The following is a 24242-nucleotide window of genomic DNA, read 5'->3' as shown; positions in this document are numbered from 1 at the left end:
CGGCAGTCCCACTCCCACAGAACGAGAAAATTAAATGTGGGATATCCAGAAGCAATCGAGGCTGCATGTGTCAATGCCCCCTAAGAGATGGCGATGGCCAGAACAGGTGCCCACAGAGCCACATAAACTTAAATTGAGAAAAACGTTTCTGGCAATCAGAAGAGAAATGAATGTCCGCCAAGACAGAAGGGGAAATGGGAAAACGCCGCCACCAATGAAGGGAAATAAAAGCCACTATTAATAATTGAGAAATATCTTTATTAATCCCGTCCTGGGTGTCCGTGGTGTTTTTTTCTTTAAAAGTTTCCGGACAGACTTGATTACCCGTAAACTATGCAGAATTTATCCATTAGGGCCCGGCACATCTTTCCCTTAGGAGAAAAGTTTACAGGCCCAATTGGGGTCCCTATATCTTCGGGTATATCCACTCTATCGCCGCGAAAAATCCTGCGAAAGGTTGTACAATTATATTTGTAATCGATTCATTTTTGTGGATATCCACGCCTTTGCTGAATTTTTATACAAGATTTTTGGGGCACATTACAAGTTCGAAGCATGAGACAGTGATCCACTCATCCAGAGCTATAACCTACGTTTTCAGGGAGCAGCAATGATGTGAAATTCTGTAGAATTTGCGGAAGAGATTCTTGGCACCACTCTGATGGTGCGTGTATCTTCAGAACCCAGCAGAATAGTTATTCAAAATCTCAAAATATACATACATGTAGGGCAGTCGAGGGAGTGGCTAGACTCCTTTCGTAGGCTCCACTGTAGCACAGTGTTATTTATGATTATTGCGAAAATTCTTAAATAAATGTAAACGTCGCGTTTCCTTTCCACTCCCGCCCGCGCAGGCTCCCCCTTATAGACCGCATCGTCCTGCTGAGCGAGATATAATGAGTTTTTTAATAAAAACTGACGGAGCATGGGGCAGGATATAATGCCAGGACGACGCCAAAGGTAAAGGCGACAACAACAGCAGCAGCGGCAGCGGCAGGACGATGATGGAAAAGGGCACTGACGATTCTAGACTTCTTACGCCCCCCCCTTAGTACATCCCTCGCACCTTGGCGAGGCTTCAACTATTCATTCAAAATTTAAATATACGGCGTCACCTTTCATTTACAAGATGGAGAGAGATGCCGCAGAAGAAGCAGGAAACCAGCAACAATGGCCAAAAGAGGAGAGGAAGTAGAACAGAAAATGAGCGAAAAGAATTTCCCAACTCAAAGAAGTTGAACCGAGACCTTTTCGACTGGCCAATGCCCGTATGATAGTCGTACGTCCAGAGGGGGGTCTTCTATAAGACTAGCCACTGCATTGTTGTCCAGAAACGATGATTTCATTTGATTTACACACAATCATAGCCAGAGCAAATCAATTACCAAGTCCAGTCAATGGCTGAGGCCAGAGACTATTATGGTGATGATATGCACTGTATACTACGGGGATTTTTTGGGCTTGCGAACGGTTTTTGGGCAGCCAGTTACCTGGAATTTCATGAGCTTTTTTGCTGAATTTTAAACGCCATTCGCCCTCCAGGTGCAAATGTCGTGACTTGAATTTCCTTTTTCCACAAACTTTTCCTTCCATTTTTTGTTGCTGTTGTCGTCCTCTCTGGTAATGTGCTTTGTTACCTGTTTTGCCTTGGCTTTCTGTGGCTTTTCTGACTCGATGAGGGGGCACGGGGTAGGGTACTTGTGGATGGAAGAGCAGGTCAACAGCCGCTAGGCCCAGCAATCAAAAAATAAGAAAGAAATAAAAAATAAACCAGCAAAACGGAGGCGAAGAAAGGAAATTACTTTGAAACTTTGTCAGTGGGAGGGAGAGTGGGGGACGAGGGTGCGCGGAATCATGGAAAATCTACATATTATTTATTGATGAACACTTTCATTTTTAACAGCGAATAAGTACGCAAAATGTGCCATTTCCATATATTTCCACATCGACCTCTGTGAAAAGCAGGCGCTTAAAAATTTAATTGAAATGCATATGCATTTATCCTGCACCAAAGACTAATTAATTTTATGGTCCTACTCTCCCATTGATATTAATAATCAAAAGTCTGCGAATAAATTACTGGGTGAAAAATAATACGGGGCGAGTGGATCGCATAACAGTCCGTATAAATATACATGAAGGTGGGAGGGGCAGCAGGCAGCAGGCAGCAGGCAGGAAGCAAGGATAAACATCTTGCTAAGCCTGGTATTATTGGAGTAGCCTTGAAGTGCTTTGATGTCCATCAAAATGGTTGAAAATGCATATTAAATGGGCGCACTAAGTGGCTTCCTTCAAATACTTGACAATTAGCTAATAGCCAAGATGCAGATACAGATACGGATACAGGGAATGAGAGAGACACAGCAATATTAGAGGCTCGAGGAAATTGTATCTGCTTGAAAATAGCAGCTCAAATATACAACATATATTATATATCGATAAAAGGGTTCAAGTAATAACGAAGCAAAAACTTTCCACTGCCAAACGCAATTTCCCCCGGAATTCCCAAGTGCCAGACCAAATTGGACCGGCAATATTTTGCCTTAAAGCCCTTTTTGAAGCAATTGAAAAGTTTTCTGTTTGGTATACTCGTACTTCAGCTAATTTACGTGGAAGTCCTCGGCTCAAAGGAGCGGCAAAATGCCAGAGAAAAATGTTACATTTTTGAACGACGAGAGGGTGAGGGCAACAGCTGCAAATCATTAAAACTGAAATGTCCTGTACTTTCCTCGTGAGTACTCGCATCTCTTCACATGTCGGGCGTTTCTGTGGCTCCTTCCTTCTTTTCTCTGAATTTAACGCATTCGTTTTAATACTTTTGTACATATATTCATAATTTTTTGTTGCTATTATTATGACTCCTTAATTTTAAGCCTCAAAGTTTCCGGTTTGTTTTTTATGCACACTCCCACACGCCACACAGCCAGCCAAGGAGAAAGGTATCACAGGGTAGGTGTGGCCTGTCTTGGAAATGGTACAAATATTGTCTAAAAATATACGATAAATGCAGGCAATTTTGTGAGTTTGAGGGGGAAAGAAAATGATGCCAATCAATGATCGATTTGCAGGTAAATTGAAAGGAAAACTGTTTGGAGTTATTGCTTTGTTCCTGTGAAAGTCTCTGTCGTCTTCTCGGCAGAAAACAATGGCTTCAATTGATTTTCAGTCCCATGAACGACCAGGGCTAGTTACCGCCACAATCAGGGCTCAACAAATATCCAATTGCAGCTTGTTTGCTGAAAACTTTCATCGAACATTGCATACTTATGGGCGGGGAATTGATTGGCTCCGACCGAGCTCCCACCCAAGGGAGGAGGCCTGCGGGGCTTGGGGGGTGGCTCGAGTACGAAATGGAATACTGCTGCACCCAGGAAGTTGCCAAGTGGCGTATACTTGATATCCTCCAGATATTCCCCAGTGGCTGGGCGACTCGAAAGCTTTCACCGCAGTAAGTACGTGTACAGACGAAATGGAAACTGCATACAGACAGATTCTTAGCGTACTTAAATTCTGAGTTGCCACAACGCCTGTTTATTCTTCTTCAAATAATAAAACAATTAAAATTTCCACAAAGCTGTCTCATCAAACAGAGGAACAGCATTAGTTCAGAGTGGTTTATAATGATTATCGAATATGGTTCAATAGCATATATAATCTATAACATTTTAAACAATTTCATTTTAACTTTGGCTAAGAATTTCAGCATATTTTTTTTTAAATATAAATAAATATATAACATTTTTACCATCAAAGGGTTTTTTTTGCTAAATTTACTAGATTTGTATATCTAGCAGACTGCTAGATAGAATCAATTCGTATCATTAGTATAGCCAGAAAGAACAAAGCAAAATGCAGTGGCTTTCCCTCTCTCTCAAACACTTTTCCTCGTGCAATGTGCGTGCTCTAGTGAAGGGGAGCGAGATAAAACTGTTGGTGTTGGTGTAAGAATAGAGACAAAGAAGATATATTGTGTTACATTTATGTTGACTGAGGGCCGGGTATGAATATAGAGCCGCGGCCTTTGCCGCTCATTTAATCAAGTCAAAAGGCAACGTTTTGGAGGCCCGAAGTTGGGTCGCTCTCTTCTCCGTTCACTTGAAAGCTTGTCGGGGTTTCTGAAGTTTTCAACTCCGCTGCTCTTCCATGTGTGTTCTTTAGCTGAAGGATATATGTATACTCTATTTTCAGGTATGAACATTTATGATACAATTCCGATTTATTTTTTATTCACAAAATAGAGGGGTTCTAAACTACGCTTTCTTACTATTTACTAATCAAAAAGGCAACTTGGTCTATTAAAAGTCATAAATTGAATTTTAATTACATTCGTCATACTGAACGGGCAATTCGCCAAGCCCTTACAGGCTATCGTCCTCTTGCTTGAGTTGTTCCGTTTTTCTGTTGTTTTTTTTTATTATAATATCATCCTTTACGCGTTCCGTCAGCAGTTGCACAGCTTCCGAAAAGAATGAACAATAGCGTAACGATAATTGTGACAGGTTTTCACAGAAAATTAGGAAGGAAATTCACTGGTGCACACGCACAGACTATACAGAGTTTCTGGGTTTGGTTTCCAGCAGGGGTGGGGCATTGGGGCGGATGCTTGGATGCTGGGGCAAGAGTAAAGTTTTGTTTGGAGCGTGTCGGTTGCTTCTTGGGCTATTTCATTCTTAAAATTCGCCACTCAACTCGAGTAATTTGGCTCGACACGCGCACTCTCGCACACACACACACACACACACACACACATCGCACGCACAATCACGCACGCACGCACACACGGCTGGCAGCCATTTTGGCACACACAAGCACACACAGACACAGTATATACTCACATGGCCTGTATGTGCTGACATTTAGATTGAAAAACGAGCCAAAAACGACCAAAGGCAATATATAATCGAAAAATGCTTCGCTCCCAATCCCTCGACCCGCCCCCGATGCCAACGCACCTGTCTCCGAGCAACGGGAAATGATACAAAGCAATGTTTTCGTGTAGCTGCCGCCAGGCGGAGCTGCGATCCAGGTGTGTCTGTGTGTGTGGCAAGTGAAGTGAAGTGAAGCGTATGCTAAATTTTTATTGAAGTGCATACAAACAAACATTCCCGAGGGCGGCTCGAGGGAAAACTGATGACACCGCCCTCCGCTCCGCTCTCCCCAATTTCAGGGCTTGTCGATGGTAATTTTCCTGTGTGCAGAAGCAGAAGCTCCTCGAGTCAAAGACGTTTAAAAAATACAATTCAAAAAAGTGAAAATGTAGAGGGAGCAGGGTCGGAGAGACACTCATTCTGACATGACCAAGGACACGGTCCAAGGACGGAGACAGACAGCAACAAGGACACAGCCTGGACAACAGAAAAAGATAATTTACTCTATGGAGTCAAGAGCCGCATATGGAGTTTTCAAAGGGAATATTTATCAATCTGTTTATCTGTTTTTTCCGGAAATATTGCATTTTTATTTAATTTTTAAATTTAACTGAAATTATGGTTTGGGTACTCTGATTTTGTTATTATTATGGGGTCTATTTTTAGGCATACTAATTTTGTAGCACACCATAACAAAAAAAATAACCCATTTCGAGCCCCAACTGACTTTTTTCTAGGGGACTTTGGATATTCCTTTACCTGAGCTTGGGCTTCTAGGCCTCGTCTAGGCCTAGAACAATGTCAAACATTTTGATTGTCTGTAAATGCCCTTATTCTTCCATATCCTTATCCAACAAATGCTAACAAAAGTTTAGTGTTTTCAGGCTAAAATATTTCCTTTGTCTGACTTTCGTGTAAATTTTTCATTCAGCGGAAAATTTGCTGTATCCAAATCCCGTTTCAGCTGCCCAGCTGTTATTTTCAATTCGCATTTAAACAAGCTTTGGGGGAGACCCGGTTTCGGTTTAGGGCATGAGCCAGTCTCCCACTGTGGCTGCCACAGGCACTGCCACTGATGACGAGATGGCGCCAACAACGACACAAAAGCTTAGTTCAAACACTCAATCATTTTTACACCCCATCAATACACACACACACACACACACACACAAACAGATACACAGACACTTTCGACGCCAGCAAACATCTGTTCGGTACACACACACACACACACACGCACACACAGACAGTACAAAGGGGCAGCCTCTCGGCTAAGTGTTGAAAGCATCGGCAAACAGGTGCAGTGTAGCGTATTTTACTATAAATAAATTTTCAATATTGTTTTCTCCTTCTATCTTTCTGCTGTTGTTGCTACTGCTGCAGCAGCATGCTGTGGGCATAACGCAAAAACAACACACACTGTGTTGGACGGACATATTGAATATTTTGTATATTTTTGTCACACACTTTTTTGGGCGGTGCGCCAACTGAAAGCCAATTGAATTGAATTCTCTTTTCAAGAGCATACAATGGCACTGTGGGAAAGATACATTTTCGAGATACATTCCCTTGCATCTAAGCAGCATTCCAGGGCACTGTCGGCTGGGTATACCCCAAAACAAAGAGCACCCTTCAATGTGGTCGAACCACTCCATTTCGGTCTGAGGTGAGTCAACACATTCCCAGGAGAACGGGAACGAGAGCGAGAGCGAGAGCGAGAGCGGTGTGTGCTTTATTTATTATTAAATATAAATAATGAAAAATCAATAGAAATTTATTTATACATATTCATCAATGTGGTATACAAATTGAGACCAGAGCCGGAGCCGGAGCCCAGCCCAGCCCAGCCCAGCCCAGCCCAGCCCAGAGGATACCATCAACAAAATGAACATCCCAACTGACACACACACACTCAGTGCAAAGTTCATGAGACAGGGCAAAGGGGTCAGCAGCCACAAGGAGCAGGAGGAGGAGAGGAAATTAACTTTAGGATAAATTTGTCATGTTGTCGGACAAAAAAATGGGCAAGAGAACGGCAAAAAAGGACACGCTCAGAGGATAACTCAATTATTGATGGTGCACGGGTATGCATATGCGGATGAGAGCCATAACGGCGTACAAATATTCCACTGAGAGGTGCCATAGTCAAGGCTGTTATTACCATCTATTCATTTAACTTTTTCCAAGCCACTCACCGAGAACGATCAACCCATAGGACTGCACCTCTAAAAAGTATACATATACTACATGTCCCCCAACGCTGTCATGAACAGCTCTGTTCGGATAAAAAGAGTAATTACGATTACGAAAATAAAATTGATTTACATTTGATTTAGCGACGTATGAATGCTCTTACTTCTTGCGTTAGAGAATAACGTCACAATTTGACGGAGAGGAGCGAGAGCGACATATTTTGTCTTCTCCAGGAAGCGAGGGAGCGTGTATCTCCAGATAGGCACCATCCTCTACATGCTCCTCATAATACAAGATAATGCGAAATAGATGACTTGATAGAGTTCAACCAATCCACTCAAACAAGAAGCATAAATACAACCAATGAGGACGTTTACTAGGCGCATGTTCCACCATGTTCTCCATCATGTTTTCAGCTTTTTAGCTAGTTGTTAGGTGAAGTGAAGATTGATGGATTGCAATAATTAACATTAGAACAGAACTAGAGCTCGTGCTTGCCTTCGCCATCACCGGTGTGTCCTCTCTCATGAGAAGTGCAAGAAAAATTGATAGAGATGTGCCACCTGCTTTGTCCCTGTCCAACCACAATAACCACATCTCACCAAATGAATTTGTCCCTTTTTAATACATGGAGTAAGTCACATAAATCATAGTATTATATGTGCATATACCAGCTGACTGCCGGGTAATATAGTAGTCTGAAGCGAAGAACATTTCAAGCTGCCACAAAATGTTAGTCATGGATAATCTGGTAGCCTTCCATTGGCTAAGCGACAGCACTAGCTATACACACTCCGCCTTGACTCCAAGCCGGCCTCTGTGGCACCTGTCCTCTGCGGACTCTCCATGGAAATTGGCAATAAAATTAAATTAATTTAAATGCACGTTAGCAACAAACAATCGTTAAAGGGAGACGGAAACTGAAGCAGTGCCAGAGCCAGACCATGAAAGAGCTTACAATCTTATTACTTTATTGCCACTTGACTGTCTGTGGATGCTGAAGGGCTGGTGAGCAAGGTACGGCTTGGGCTGGGAGTGGGAGTGGGACTGGGCCTGGGACTGGGAAAATGGGGAAAAGGGTTGCTTCCAGTTTGAACCTGATGAGAGTGTTCAATTTGTAAAGATTGGTTGAGTTAGCAAGGTAGCCTTCTACAGCTGTAGCAAATCCCAGCCTCAAAATAGTTCAAGGCGAGTAATCAACTTAAGAGATACATGTGTACGAATATCTCTGCTGGTGCCATGGGAATCCGATTATCCGGAATATGGAAAATTGTGCTAACATTGTTTTTCCAATGTTGAATTTGCGTTGATTAAACTATTGCATTGGCATGCACGTGGGCTGCAGCTTACGGGATTTGACTAGAGATTTTCTATGAAAATCGAATACACTCTTGAGGGATGGCAACATCGTAATTTTAAAAAAATATTTAATATTAGGATAATTTTACAATTTACTTGCAACAATTGTCTCCCCAAATCTATTGTGGTACAAATGGTGTCTTTGCATCGACACACAGACCATTTTCCAGTTCTAGACAGCTTCCATTCTGCCAAATGTATCTCACTCACTCCGCCAGGAGGCGCCACTGGACGGGAACGAGATAGAGAGCGAGCGCATGGCATCGGAAAAGTATTTTCTTCATTTCATATACACCTCCTATACCGAAATATTCAATTATCAAGAGTCAATATTGACTAGCAGTTCATTTTCATTCGCAAATGCAGTGTTTCTACTGAGATTTCATGAGGTGACATTTGCGTGGGAGTGGACAGAAATAAATTCATAGTTTGTGTGAATCGACTGTCAAATGAAAAAAGGCAAACATTTTGTATTCAAGGTGGCGGCACTCCTTACCTTATGAGCAGCCATAAGGGAATATCCCAGAGCCACAACTGTTGCTCTTGTTGATGAGTGCACTTGCCACAAAAATAATGCAATGATAAATGACATTTCTTCTCAAGGCAATCAAATGCAAATCGTTTAGGCCGTGGGGTCTTGGCTGGTAAGACGGGGAGGAGAGAGTGGGGATTGTTGGTGGCTTTGGGGCTCCATGTTTCATTTCATTTTGGTTTGTTACGCAATCCAAATGACTGACAGCTAAATATGCATATTCAATTAGTGGGAGAGAGCCGAAAGGGAAAGGCAAGAGAAAGCAGCAAACAACAGGCAAAAGGCAACAGGCTGGCAGGCAGGCAGAGGGTAAGCAGCGCCGAGCAAAGCAAAGCAGAGAAAAACAGCCGCAGGCCTTTTCGGCTACTCCCCCTCCCTCGCGCCCACATCCGAACAAATAAAGACATACAAGGAGTGTTTGCTTGAGATGCCACTAATTGGAGCGAGATAAAGGAAGGGAGAGCGAGCCGCACTCCCTTTTCTGCTGCCCTCGGAGAGAAAAAAGCTGGAGATAAGCTTCGAACATTTTGGTTGCAATACAAAATCAGAAATAAAATACATACATACATATATCAAAATAAATAAATAATTGTAATCGCACCCAGCAAACGAAGAGTTGCACTGAGCAGAAAAAATATTAATCAGTACCATTGAAATACATATGTACATATACATATGTACATACATATGTATATCGACATACGGCTGCACTGCGGAAGCCTAACCCGAGAACGACAAAGCCATGCTTTGGCCGCATGGAAGAGCGGGAGAGAGAACCGTAGCTTTGAAACGGCAGTCGCTAAGCTTTTCCGCATACAAAAGATCAGCAGCAGGTAAAGCTCTCTTCACCTCTTCACCTCTCTCTATGCCATTAAACAGTTGTTTCTTTTGTTTGTCTCTCTGAGGAAAGAGCATTAAAGGTTTCTCAGATTTTGGTGTTATCGCTCTACTGCGCTTCTGCTCTGCTCACTTCGACATTCGACTGGAGAGCCATGTTAAGGAGCAGGACAACAAGCGTGCCAAGTACCGACGAGGGCTTGGCCAGAGGGGAGACCAGAGAGCAGAAAGCAGAAATAAAAGAAAGAAGGAATACAAATGTTTGGAGAGCGCACACTTTTCGACACTTGTGGAGCATGGCTCAAGAGTGGGGGGAGTGTGTACGTGTGTGTACGTGTGTGCGTGTGTGCCTGTGTGTGTGGACACGTACGAAACAACAACTTTTCCTTGCTTATTTTCGCCTCGCCTTCGCTCCCGCTCCCGCTTCTACATCAACCCCCCGCATGTGTATGTGTGTTTAATGGAAGCGAAAATAGCGGTAGAAAGTTCTTTAAATAGTATCACACGAGTGAGCAGGGTTTAACCCTTAGTTAGCCAAATGGGTCATTAATCGGCAGCAATACTGGTAGCATTTCCGCAGCCACTCCCGCACCCGCACCGACATCAGTGCGAGTTCTTTATGGGTTAAGCATATGTCCAGCAGCTCCTTCCATCTCTGATGCGCTCAGCGCACCAACCGAAAGCACCAGCCACAGCCCCAACCCCAACCACCACCTGTCAGAATCCACACACACACATTTCGTAACATTCCAAGCTGGCTGACCACTTACTCCATAGGGCCATGTGCGCTTTATGGCTTGCCACACACACACGCACACGCACAAATGTTTTAGCCCCCAGCGTCAGCTGTTGCCTGCCATCATCATCATCATCATTTCTCCTAAGCTGAATCTTTATTTCATTCCATTTTCATCGAAATTTGTGCAGAGTTTGCGAATAATAGAAATCATAATGGAAACGGAAACGGAAAGGAAACGAGAAACTCCTGCTCCCACAGGACATACATGTATATATATATGTATGTATGTATGTGAGAGGTCTGGCCACGACAGCAGATCTGCCTTCATTCTAAATAATAAAAGTTATTTTTCATACATATTTCTGGGCCAGATATTCTGATTATCCGATCGAATAGCATATATAAAATACGTTTATCAACATCGCAAAAAGGAAATTAATCGAAAAAGCGAATTTAAAAAGGATTTTGAAGAATATATTGCAGATTCAAGGTTTGGGCATGTGATCTACTCAACCAGGTGCACAACCCGATTTTTGTCTCGGCCCAAATACATTCGAAAAGTTTAATCTTATCCGAAAACATGACTCGAAGACGATACAATACCCTATGTAGATATCCACTATAATTCCTTGGAAGCATATTATTCCCTGCCATGACTTGCAAACCAATACCCTCTCATTTGTTTATATAAGTTGAAATCTATAATTTAAAGTCAAAATACCATAAGAGATTTTCACTTTGAGTGATGCTTCACGCTCAAGGGGGTGTGGTTGATTGTGATTTAGCTCTGGACAAAGCATCGAGTCGAATCAAAAGCTTATGAAGAATGACTCTCCAAAAAAAGAGCAGGCTTGAAAGAAAAACTAAAGTGTACTATAAGTGAGGAAGTGTTAAATTGTGGTAAATCGAAAGAAAAAAAAAAAAGATTCATAGGATAAAACTTTGGCAAACTCCCATCTGCATATCCACAAATAATCCGCAAACGATAGTTTATCTTAAAAATGGCAAATACTCCATCCTGGCTGTAAACGTTAATGTTAGGTGTAGGGCGTCACTGGAAAGCCCAGATAAAGTAACTCATGTCGGTCCCGTTTCTCAGTGTGCATGTCCTTTGACAATTTCAGACCAAATTCGGCCAGTTTTTACACAAGTTTGACCATGTGCAGGCATAGTTATTGCTCGTTGTGTGCCATATCCAGCGTAAAATATTTGGCAGAACATAGAGCAGAGGCACTATCCACACCCGGCCGTACCAGTCCTTGCTATTTGTAATTAAAAAAGGCCCAGCCGAACGCGAACAGTCAAATTAGGCGTGTCCCTTAGCCGTTATTCCGCTTGTGTTCTGTTTTGATATTGGCTTTAGTGCAGATAGGCGGTTGCCTGCGGATAAGCAAATAACTGCGGGGGGACAATATCGCACAAAGTGCAGGACAGAAAGGGATTGCCAATGGACTGAGCGAAAATTGGAATGCCACTTTACTAATCCGGGTCCAGACAGTAATTGCAATACGCAGCCATTGTAACGATAGCACACTGGAAAAGGAGTACAAAGGCGGGACGCTAGATACGAGATGCAAGAGGCGGCCACGATCTCAATTGCAGAAGTGGGTGCTGCCTTGCATCCACAGGAATGAGCATCAGGGAAAAGGCAACGCATAAATCTGATATTGGAAGACTGAGAAGACGAATAGACGAGAAGACGAGTCCTGTTCCATGCCGTTATACCTCGCTCACTCCGGCAGAGGGCGCCACTATAATGGTCCGATCTGCAATCGATACACACTTCTACACGAATCCAACATACCCCTACACTCATTGTGGGCTACAAATCAAGTTTAGGTACTCCAATCTCCTCCCACAGACAGGCACACACACAGCAAACACCGTTCAAGCCAAATAAATGTTTCCTTAACGATGACTTACAGGCAGGCTTGCGCCAAAAAGTAGGCGGCAAATGGATTGCACTTTTTGAACTAATGGAATTACTTAGTATTGCTACTAGCTGTTTCCCATAAAGCGCACCAAAAACTGGACCAATTACGGGAAATGGTACATTTTGCAGGGGAAGTCGGGCTAAACGAATCGGCGAAATAATGTTCAAGAAATACGAGTACTCAACGGATGCACTTGTGCAGCCCAGGCCATTCGAATATTGATTCACCCCAAACGAGAGAGAGAGAGAGGGGAGACTGGGAGACAGGGAGACAGGGAGTGCACCAACGCATAACACCCCTTCATCTCGTTTTACAAGGGCACTTAAGCAAGTGGCTCTTTCCCTTTTCCCTTCCCTTGCCCACACTCTTACGCGTACTTAAGGGGAATGAGAGTGGAAGTTGCGCTCACTTTGCTGTCCAGCACTTTTATTTATTTTTAATATTTTATAATGGTGCTTGCTCTTGTATTCATTTCGAAGAAAACGGCAAAAGTTTAATTGATGTTCCATTCTCTATGTAATGTGTATCAAAAATGTATGAGTTCTTCGCAACAATTTCCTTTGATGCTGGTCACTCACTCTCCATCACTCTCTTTGACTAATGAAAATGCAGCACGTCAAAAAAGATTAGACAACGTGAAAATAGTCAAAGGAGTGGCAGTACAAATTCAAATATTACCCGAGTAACCCCACCAAATATGTACAAGAAAAGAAGCCTACCTTCAAGGACTGAGACCTATTGGACCTTCCTACATATATTTATCGATCCAAAGGAGCTACATATTTCTACTGTACTTATAGATACTCATAGTCGTTGATCAGAAAATGCTGATTCGGAAATTCACAGCTATCAGCCATGCTCCGGTTATCGCAAATGACATTTTGGGATTATACCAATCTATTTTCCGGTACATATTTTGGCACCAGATGCAACCACAAGGGGATTTGGAATCCCTTTGAGGAGGGAATACTATGATAAGGGCACACATGCCGCGATATGCTACCCATATAACATACTATGTAAATACTATGATCCTACGCTGATCTATCTTTTATCTTACTACTATGACAATGCTCCGGTTATCGCAAATTTTTTAAATTGGAAATATATATTTAATACAAATCTGGGATTGAAGCAATATCGTAAACGAAAAGATGCGAAGGCTGGAGCAAAAAAATGTAAGTTTGGTAAATCGTAAGCAAATATTTTCAAAAGCCAAGGCAAGGCTGTACAGTGTACACATAGCTAACCAAATTCAATCCAATCAATCAAAATGCACTATATTCATACATATTTAGTAAGAAGAAACATAGTTCAAAGTTTAGGAAGTGAAGCAATGCCGCCTCCTTAAGAAGTTAAGCCATCACAAAAAAATGCTTTATACATATATGATGTCAAACAGAAAAATGAATATTAAAAAAATGGTTCATTCAAATTGGATTTGTTTGGCGGAAACGAAAGAAAAAGCGTGCCGCTGAGACAGCTGAAAATAATCCACAGACGAGTCCCAGGTGGGGAAAATTAAGTGGCATGAATAAGCAAATAAACTATCCACCACCTACCATTCCACAGCTGCATGCCACCCAGCCGCCTACTCGGATGAGCCGTCGTACGAGTGTCCCGAGTCGGGACAAGAGCGAGCAAAGAGGACACTTTTTCTGCTATTCAAAATGAGACAAGCCGCTGGAAGTCGATGCCGCGAGATGTGAATTTGAGTGCACACAGAACACACAGTGGCGGTCACATGTCTATGTACTTAATCAAAACTTGTCTTCAAGTTCGAGCATAGAGACAATACTTTTCGTATTTTTTGGTAGGCCGCAATGAAAAAAATAAAAAATCAGGTTTTTAAACACAAAAATCTCTTGTATATCGTATTTAGATAAATATTACTATATTCACCAAATATGTGGCTGTTTTCAACAGAAGAAAAGAAGTACTACAACGAGCGTATTCTTCTGTCCGACACTGTAAAGTTACTGTAGAGGTATTCGTGGAGAGCTCATATGCATCAAGTGCGTTTTCCAGCGTAAAAAAAGTATAAAATCGTGCAAAGTGTCTGTAAACATTTATTTCAAAAATTTATGAATATTGTTCTCGCTCAGCAATCTCAGCAGCGACAAACAACAACAGTTCTCATCTCTCACACAGCCCCTACCCCCTACCCGCCTTCCCCCTAACAACCCACTTCCTCTACCCCATTGCCACAGTTCTTTTCAGCTTTGAAATTGCTCTGGCAACGCCATTGTCTACTTGTTTCTCTACGTGTAGTTAAATCCATGTACATATGTGTGGGTCCATGTGTGTGTGACATATTGTTTCGAGACATGATACTTTTATTTTTCCTATGTCATGCATTGGGTGGTAATACATGTGTATCTCTACCCAGTGAAAATGCTCTGCAAATGCGAAAATGCAAATAGCATTGCTATTCTATCGACCACTATCACATAGAGTCACGTTTTTGAAGAAAAACTTATGGAACTAAAATAGGATCATAAGAGGACCATTTTTAGAACTTTTTCAGTATACTTTTCGAGAATACGTTAAGTAAAGTCAGACTTGGCACCACCCGTATTTCTTATTTCGACGACTAATCGGAGTTTATTCTATGATCCCGTACTCTTCGTTGGATACCAACGTCTTTATTATAAAATTTAAAATATTTTGATAAATTTTTACAAGAAATTCCAAAAACTTTCCAAAACAGTAACATTTTTTAAGAATTAAATTTAATTTAGGTATATTAGAGATTTTGAGAGCAACCGAGAGCGGGTTTCTAATTGTTTTTGTATTTATTGATTTAATGTCTTAGCAATTAGTGCCAGTGGCAAAATTAAACTTTTGGAGTGCACTTTGAATGACACAAAAATGTGGTTGCAGGGGCCTGGTTGAGTAAATCACATCCTCTTTCTTTAAACCTACAATTACTGAAATGAGTTTTAGATAATTATTGATCCGAAATATTCCAATATTTATACGACTTTTGCTCAGACGATTGTCAAGGGAATGGGAATCCCAACTATTCCATTCGAGTGAGAGAGAGTAATATTACTTTAGATCCCTTCAGTGGATCCGATCATTTTATGTGTGAATGTGAACCTGTTGTTAGTGGAATCAGGCTAACACAGACACAGTCTCGGTCCTGATAGCGGTGCTCTTCCCCAGTACTGTTACTGCGTGTGTATGGGTGGAGCATTAGTTTTTGTTCCTGCTGTACAACTTCTCTGTTTTCCTTTCCTTTTTTCTTGCGTAGCGCATTACAACTGACAGGCGCCCGTCATACACACACGCACACATACAATACACGAACCCATACTGTTACACACACCTACTGTGCCCCACAGCAGCACATACATACATACTGCCACATGTCTGGAGTCGTACACGACCATTAGTCTTCTCTTGTCGTCATCATGCACAAAAAAGTTGTCGTCTCTGGTTAACTTTATCCTGCCTTACTCCACTTTACTTGGAGCCCTGCCCTCGGGTTATGTTATTCCCGCCCCCCCTCCTCGCCCTTCGCCCCTTCTTGTTGGTCGGAATTTTCGGTTTGGTTAAACTTTAGTTCGTCCATTAGGATAGTATTTTGGAGTACGTCCCATCCCCATCACCCATCACCCTTCCACCCTACGCTTTTTACCTCTGTTGTTATTTAATTATCATTTTTCACTCCTGTTACAGGTGTGGAAAATGCTGTCATCGCACATGTTTAGACAGGATTTTTTGTACTACTTTCTTTTGCTCGTATGGCACGCAGACGGGTTGCAAATTCAATTCCATACAGTGTGTGGAAGATTATAGTGAGTACCTAGTGGTAAGTATCTGATCACTGGTCTTTCTCCTCCACTTTTCTCCTATTTGGTAATTGTTCTCATCCCTTCTCTCTATCTTCATAAGGCTTTAACATTTCTATAATTTATTCTTCTTTGCTTCCGGCCTTGCCGGTCTTTTGTTCCTGTCTGTACTTATTGTTCTAACCTTTCTAAATTTTATCTTTTTTTTTACTTCCGCGTTAGGTTTTTGTTGTTTTAAAAATACATATTTTCTCTTCTTTTTTCGATTTAACTTTATCTTTTTGTCTAGTTAAACTTTTGCCATTATTCGTAGCCATTTTCCTAGTCGCTACTGTGATTTTGTTCTTTCTTTTTTTGTCTAATAATTTTTTTTTCCTTCTTTTGTTATCATCATTTTGCTCTGACCTTTATTTCCAGCAGATTCCCTCATGTTCTACTCTCTTCCATCTTTAACAGCCATTCTTCTTCGGTTGCTTCCCCATTTATCCATTCTACTTCCATGTGCTTCCCACTACCATTCCACTTCGCTTACCGCAATATTTAGGGAACTTCAGAAGTTCGGTTCATAAAATCTTGTTCGGTTTACACTGAATCTCATCTCCTTGTGTCTCATCACAGCGTTTGATCTCATTTCGCTCGAATTATTTATTGCCATATATATACGTACTACAAATTTAAATACACAACTCGTATATCCGCATATCATTATGCAAATTACAGAAAATATTCCAAAAGAAAAAACCGCAAACGTAAGCGAATTTCGTAATGAAAATATTGGAGAAGGAGAAAGAAAAAGAGGAAAAGAGACTCGGGTAAAATGGCTTTATTGAAATTCCACATACGCCTAGTTGGCCAAATGAAACCCTTAACCCAGAGGCCATCTAACCTTCTCACAAACTCTTAAGCCACTCTCCACGTGGCAGCCCTTCTCCCCCCTTTTCCCCTGTTCCGCTTCGTTTTTCCGAGCAACTCGCGAGTGATATGTGCAAAAATATACAAAATATCAAGTAAATAAATCAAAATCGAAAGAAAACAACAAAATGTCAACTACAATCAATTTTAGACGCACACATACACACACACCGATGCACCCGTGCACCTGCCACGGCTGGTCATGAAGACGATGTTGGCAGAAAACCCAACCCCTTCCTTTTGGAAATATTTTAAAAAGATTTTGAAATTCCAAAGAAATTGAAAACGATGCTTATTCAACTTCCTCCATGCCACTGTATCAATCCCTGTCCCTCTCGCCAATGCTCCCTCTCTGTCAGCCTGTGTGGCTGTGTGTGCGTATGACTTTGTCTGTATTTGCGGAAAGAGGCAACAAGCCAAGTTAATTAGCAAAAAGCAGATAACGTCACACAAAAAAGGAGCAACCATCTAAGGCCATCTAAAGGTCTGATTGGAAGGGCGGAAGGGCGGCGCAAGGGGTGCCCGGAAAAGGCTGGATTCTGGTTAGGACCTCCACTTAAGAGCGGGTTTTTGATGTCAGCGCAAATTGCAAAGAAAATGATTTATTATCTGCAAAAGGCAATTAAGTAAAATTGCTTGAAAATTATTTGAAAGAGACAAGCCAGAGTACTCCCATACACAAACGGCAGAAGCGGAAGGGAAGCTGAATTAGTGGATATCCCGGATTGAATTTACGGCAACCCAGACGCTTCCAGGCTCCAAACACTTGTTGAAAACTGAGCCTGAAGTCTTTAACCAAAAGACTCACACATTCACAGCAAAAATATTTTAAAAAGGGGTTTAACGATTTTCACATATGAAAAGCTACAAATTTTCAAATCTTGTTGCTCTTGGTACTCCATAACGGAGCACATGTTGTTAGAAAATTCGAAATACAGATGAGTTCTCTGGATGAAAGAGCTACGTTCAAAAGTTCAGAGCCAAGGTTGCAAGCTAATTTTTAAAAATTATATTTAAAGTCAAAATAGAGAGAGAGAGAGAGAGAGAGAGAGAAGTTATTCCAGTGCATTTTGGTTCATGGTTATCAGAGATGATCAGAGGGCTAAAACTAGTTTAAGGATCCCAGGGATCTGTTGGAAAGAACGGCCACACATTGGGCTGTGCTTCCAAGACAATGTTTAACACACTTTTTTTATTTGAATCGGCTGTAAAAGAAATATATATTCTTACATTTACATTTACATATTTAATGCTGCATTTTACCAAACATAATTCCAGCATTAGATGAAAGAGTAGCAGAACACGAACGAGAACGAACTAATTACAAATTCAAGCCCGAAGAGATTATTAATTAATAATTATTTTATTTTCTATATCTGAACTCGAAGAAATACAAACTCCAGTCAGCCATTTCGTGGAACGAAAGGAAAATGAACGAACACGAATACCTACGTATAATTATGTACACATGTACATACCCGTACATACATACATACATACATACATATGTCAAAAAGAATCAGAAAAGGGAAACAACCCTAAATTTTGAAAAACTACCATTCATTTGGTACCTTAGTCTTAATGTATTTCTTTCTTATAAAGCTCTACTAGGCCGTCTAGTCCGTTGGTTGCTCTTTCAAAGAAATACTTAAATACATCGAACTTGTTTCCTTGTGAGATCTGCAAAAATGTCTATCCCCGGATAATCCATCACTTGTACGTAGATTGTAAGTAAAGGAAGGAACAACTCTCGGAGAAATAGTACGAAATAGTGGCACACAATATGCAGGCGTTTATCTGTCGATCTTCTTTTTGGCCATCTGCTGAAGTGGCTAGAGCTCACCTTTTGCTGCGGTGCTTTCACTGTCTCGCTCTCCGTTCCACTGTATTGGCTGCTCCTGTGAGATGCGTTGTTATTCGACCAGTAATCTGGATTTAAAGGCTCACACACAGAACTGCACTCAGGCAAGGATTTGGATAGAGTTATGTTGGCGGTTAATTTAAATTTGGAATTCAAAACTTGTCGCTCAATTGCCAAAACCTCGCTTTCGAAATGTTCGAAATTCAATTTCTTGGATTAGCACAAAACCAAAACAAAAATATTTTTAGTTGCTTTCACGCGTTCAGCTGATTTCTGTACACCGTTGATTTCTGAGATTTTGAAAATTTAACACGTTTTGAGAGGTTACGCGCAAAAAAAAATTCCTTCCCTGGGGCTTGGGCTGCTCTGTGAAAAGTAGCTCTGCGACTGAGGCTTGGGCTGAGACTGAACCGAACCGTTTACAAATGGGGGCTGCAAGCAGTGCAGGATGGAATTATACGATGTGGTCTCGTCGGGAGCCGAAGTTCGTTCGTGTTGTCCTTTATCGTCAGTGCATGCTGGCTTGTTGATGCCGAATGTTGTTCACGGACGAATTTTTTTATATATTCTTAACCCTTATGTCCCGACAACAACAAAATTACATTTTGCATATTATATTATATAAATAAAAAAAATATCAAGGAATTAGAAGTAATATTTATATATTATGTAAAAGAACATTTTAATATCGCTAAAAATGTTGAAACAAAATTATTAATGGCTGCATAAAACACACTCACTATATTATGTGCCTTTCACTCGCACTTATTGCTAGCATACGTTAAGGGACAGCTTTTTGCCGTCGAGACCACCTTGTATAATTCCATCATGAAGCAGTGTAAACGGAGATTTATCGTTAAAATATACCGTCCGACCCTCAGAAATGTACCAAAATATACCATCTCATTTTAAAAATATACCATAAATATACTGACGAATTTAAGTTGTATTATACATATGTTATTCCTCGATTTTGGTATTCCGTCGAATATTACTAGCTAGCTAAGACTTCCATGCTTGAACACATAATTTTCTCCGACTGATAGATCAATTTTCTACAAGATATGCGTATTTTAGGAACTCTTTGCTATTGGATTGCGTTTAAAACACGGTTTAAGTATAAAAGGTCAACAAAATGTACAAGAAAATGATTGGTAACAGAGAAGTAAATTAACTTTATTTTGAAGTCGAGCCAATTTTGTGAACTTTTGTATTCGACTGGTTATACGGAGTAAAAAAAGATTTAAAATCATATAATACATATTGAGACTGTTTCGGAAGACACCACTCTTCCTCATCAGCAATCTTTTCTTTTTCAATAATGAAAAAGATGGTAAATCGGACAGCCTTTATTTCTGCAGCAATTGACTTATTTTATAAATTTAAGGGGGGTGCACGATTTTCAGCATTTTGCTAATATTTTCTATTCACAAAAGCCATCGTTTATTATGCCCTTTATTTGTTGGCATAAGGGCTATTCTTTTCCGAATATAACTGCTTTCCCTTTATCCATTTGATTAGATTTTCGTCGTATATAACTTTACGCTTCTTTTCTGCTATTATATTTTTATTGTTATCAAATTTATCATTGAGCCACTTAAAATTAGTAGACACAAACACTTTTATCAAGTGTTCTACGATTTCGTGTCTATGAGAATCGCATGGATTAGAAACCGTAAACCACTCCAAATCATTCTTAACGCATCTTTCAATAATATTTCTTGCAATATTTGTGTCGCATGGAGTGGTTTTAAGGCATTCAGTAAATATTTCAATATGTTTTAATGACTGTTCAAAAAGTGCTTTTTAATTCCACGGATGCTCTTTCCATTAGGAATTACTATTATTTGGCAGATAGTACATCCAATTTTCCGTTTGCACAGAACAATTCCTAATGTGTTTCTTACGGCAGCGAATTCCGCAATTTTATCAATTGGCGATTCAAACTTTCCGTTTGATACACAATTAGGCCATGCTGTTTAGCGGAGTTTTGGTTTTCACCGTTCTCCTCAAAATTTACCTTTTCAGGTATTTCTAGAGGCAGGTATTGCCACCCAATTTTGCGCTTTAGACTATCAAAATATTCTTCCAGGGAATTTTCATTGAAACCCCTGGTATTTTCTTGCTCAATATATTTTATCTCTAAAAGATCTTTTGAAATATGATTCATTCTTTTGCAAGTTTCAATCAGCCTTTCCAGGAAACTGGCTTGCGAATCTGTTTTGGTTATATTATTGGCGCCGAATAATACATACGAATTCATCCAAGCGATTGGAAAACGTTTTATTGGCACGGAAATATGTATTGTTCATCGTAGCCATCGTTCATAATTTTTAAAAACATTGATGCAGCAATGGTTGCTTCCTTCCTTCCTTTAAACTTTTGTTAACAAAAATTGAGCTAACAAAATAGCTGTAATCATTGACCAGCCCTCTAACAAGGAATTTCAACATTCCAGTAGCTTTGGAGGAGTATTGTTCCTTATCGGAAATTCCGTCTCCCAGGTCTATGTAACCAATTGCTCGGTCAACATTGGCAAGATGACCAATTTCAGGTTTGATGATCATTTCATTAAAAATGAGTGCACAATTTCTGTGACTCTCATCCATTTTTTGTAAAAGTTTCTTCATTTTTTCAATGTGTTCGCCTTGAAAGCCTCAAATATGTTCAATTGTTTCTCGCCATGAGCCCTGTTCGAGCTCGTTGGCTAAAGCTCTGAAATTTCTTTCTCTAGAAAGATGCCAAATAAGGTTGGCCATACAGAATACTAGTATAAGTATAAGTACTGTGATAAGCCGGCATCCCAAGCGTCCAGAAGTACAGTGCTAGAAGTGTCATTAATTAGTAATATTAAAATTGTTGAATCATGTCGATGTCTACCTTCAACTTTGCGAGCATGGCGGCCCAAATTACCGAAGAACAGGGCATATCATTCCAGGACAAGGGCAAAACCTGGAACTCTGCATCGGATGTTCAGGACGCGGTGGATGCTCTCAACAACCAAGCCAAGGTTAATTTCCTGATCCTTGATGGCAACACGCTGGGAGTGGAGGCAGCCATTGCCATTGGGGAGGCCCTGAAGCGTCATCCGGAGTTCCGCAAGGCGCTGTGGAAGAATATGTTTACGAGCCGTCTTAAAAATGAAATTCCAGACGCGTTAAAGCACCTTGGAGCCGGTCTCATTGAAGCAAAAGCAAAACTGACGGTTTTGGATCTGAGCGACAATGCCCTCGGCCCCAATGGCATGCGTGGACTGGAAGCGTTTCTGCGCTCGCCAGTCTGTTACTCGCTTCAGGAGCTGCACCTCTACAACTGTGGCCTTGGCTCCGAGGGCGGTGCCATGTTGTCCAGGGCTCTCATCGATCTTCATGCTAATGCGAAAAAGGCGGGAACGCCGCTCCAACTCCGTCTCTTTATGGGCGGACGTAATCGCCTAGAGGATGCCGGCGCGAAGGCAATGGCCAACGCCTTTGCCACTTTGAAAACGTTCCAGTAGATTGTCCTGCTACAGAACTCTATATACTTGGAAGGGGTTAAAGCTCTGGCTGATTCCTTTAAGGCGAATCCACACCTGCGAGTGCTTAATATGTACGACAACACCCTGAAGTTCAAGGGAGCTGATGAGATCGCCGAAGTCATTAAAAGCCTAACAATGCTTCGGGAGATCAACTTTGGCGACTGCCTTATAGGCACGAATGGCGCCTACCAAATTGCCGAGGCCTTGGAGAACTCGAATTATGATTTGGAGGTGATTGACCTAAGCTCCAATGAGATCAACTCTGATGGCGGTCTGGTGCTCGTTACGGCCATCCAGAACAAGCCCAAGCTGCGTGTGCTCAACATTGATAGCAATTGCTTCGGAGAGAAGGGCTGCGCGCAGATCATCGAGCAGATGTCCATGTATCCGAATGCTGTTGCTCTGCAACCTTTAGAGAATGACGAGGGTGAGATGGATGGCGAAGACTCTATTGAGGAGGAGGAAGAAGAGGAGGAAAATGGCGACAAGTACGATGAAGGAAACGACGAGTACGACGAGCACGAGCACGCCAATGATACGACCGAAGAGGCAGACGAAGATGACGAGGAGTACGCCGAAGAGACCGCCTATGTGACCACCACTGCATACACCACAAAGTTGTTCAACGAGTCGATAAACTCCAAAGCCAGCGACACCTTCGCCATCGGAAACAAGTCGTCCATCAAGAGCTGTAACCCCGAACAGTTTTGCCTGAGCCAGACGCCCTGCTCCCTTCAACAGTTCGAGTCCATCGACGACGAGAATAAGCTGCAGGCCCTACAGGGGATTATAAATCAATTCACCGATGACAACCATTTGCTGCTCCTCGTCTTCACCACCCTGAAGTGCGCGCATTTGTCGCAGTTATCTCAGCCGGCTCTAGAGCTCGCCGTTTCGCTCTTCCAGGCCACCTTCGACTATGCCGTAAAAACCAAGCAGGAGACACGTGTCATGAACTATGTCCTGAAGCAGTTGGGCCTGTTGCGCTGCGAAGAGGCCTTCAAGACAGAGTACGATGTGAAAAGTTGCCGCTACGCCCTTCGCGAGGCTCTGCAAAAACCGCAGTTCGCCAATGACAACATCAAAAATAATGCCCCTGCGTGATGTGCGGGAGAAAACTCATCCGCTGCCTAGGTACCGATATTTGCGCTTATATGGCAGGCTTGCTCTAGCAAACCGTACCACTGGCGGCCGTCTAAGTATGCCTTTGAGCAGCATGATCGCCGTCTTGCTCCCCAAGCGCCAACCACTTATGGGCCCCTGCGAGCAACCTCTTGTCACCGGAACAGTGGCTAGTATAAGTAAAGTATAAGTATACAAACAACATAATTGTATCTGTGATAATATTTTATAATCAAATACAAATTACACAATTAATTTTAAAAAAAGTAAAAAAAAAAAAAATTGGTTACAAAACTAAGAGTGAGACCCTCGGATCGGAAGTCTGGTCTTATCCCAACAGACCACAGCCCGGCTTGGCTCAGCCTTTATTTCGAGCTGGAGCTACATATGTATACTTTGAAGCATATTTGCAAATTTGCAAATGCATGGTGGCCAAGGAGTAAAAGGCGGCGGCCAGGAGGGAGAACGCGGAGGCCATTGCGGTGGTTGCGTAGACGCTGTGCGGTTGTGCACAGCTTGTAGCTGCAGACTCCACTCGAATTTAACTGTAAATGCGAAGAAGGTGGGAAGC

General features: G+C 41.7%; 1 protein-coding gene and 1 pseudogene across 2 annotated transcripts in view; one reads left to right on the top strand and one right to left on the bottom strand.

Moving 5' to 3' along the window:
• LOC108163342 overlaps positions 1 to 19446 on the bottom strand; it is a 52752-nt gene extending 33306 nt beyond the window's left edge. For both annotated transcript variants that reach the window (XM_017298583.2, XM_033397048.1), the window contains exon 1: positions 19015 to 19446. The gene's annotated coding sequence lies outside the window, so the exon portion shown is untranslated. The remainder of the gene's footprint in view (positions 1 to 19014) is intronic.
• A 2419-nt stretch (positions 19447 to 21865) lies between these two features.
• LOC108157911 lies at positions 21866 to 23668 on the top strand (annotated as a pseudogene).
• Positions 23669 to 24242: the final 574 nt, after the last annotated feature.

Source organism: Drosophila miranda, chromosome XL, assembly GCF_003369915.1.
Source record: "Drosophila miranda strain MSH22 chromosome XL, D.miranda_PacBio2.1, whole genome shotgun sequence".
Lineage (NCBI taxonomy): Eukaryota > Metazoa > Arthropoda > Insecta > Diptera > Drosophilidae > Drosophila > Drosophila miranda.
The sequence above is the reverse complement of the archived record's forward strand: the minus strand, read 5'-3'. Positions and strand labels throughout refer to the sequence as shown.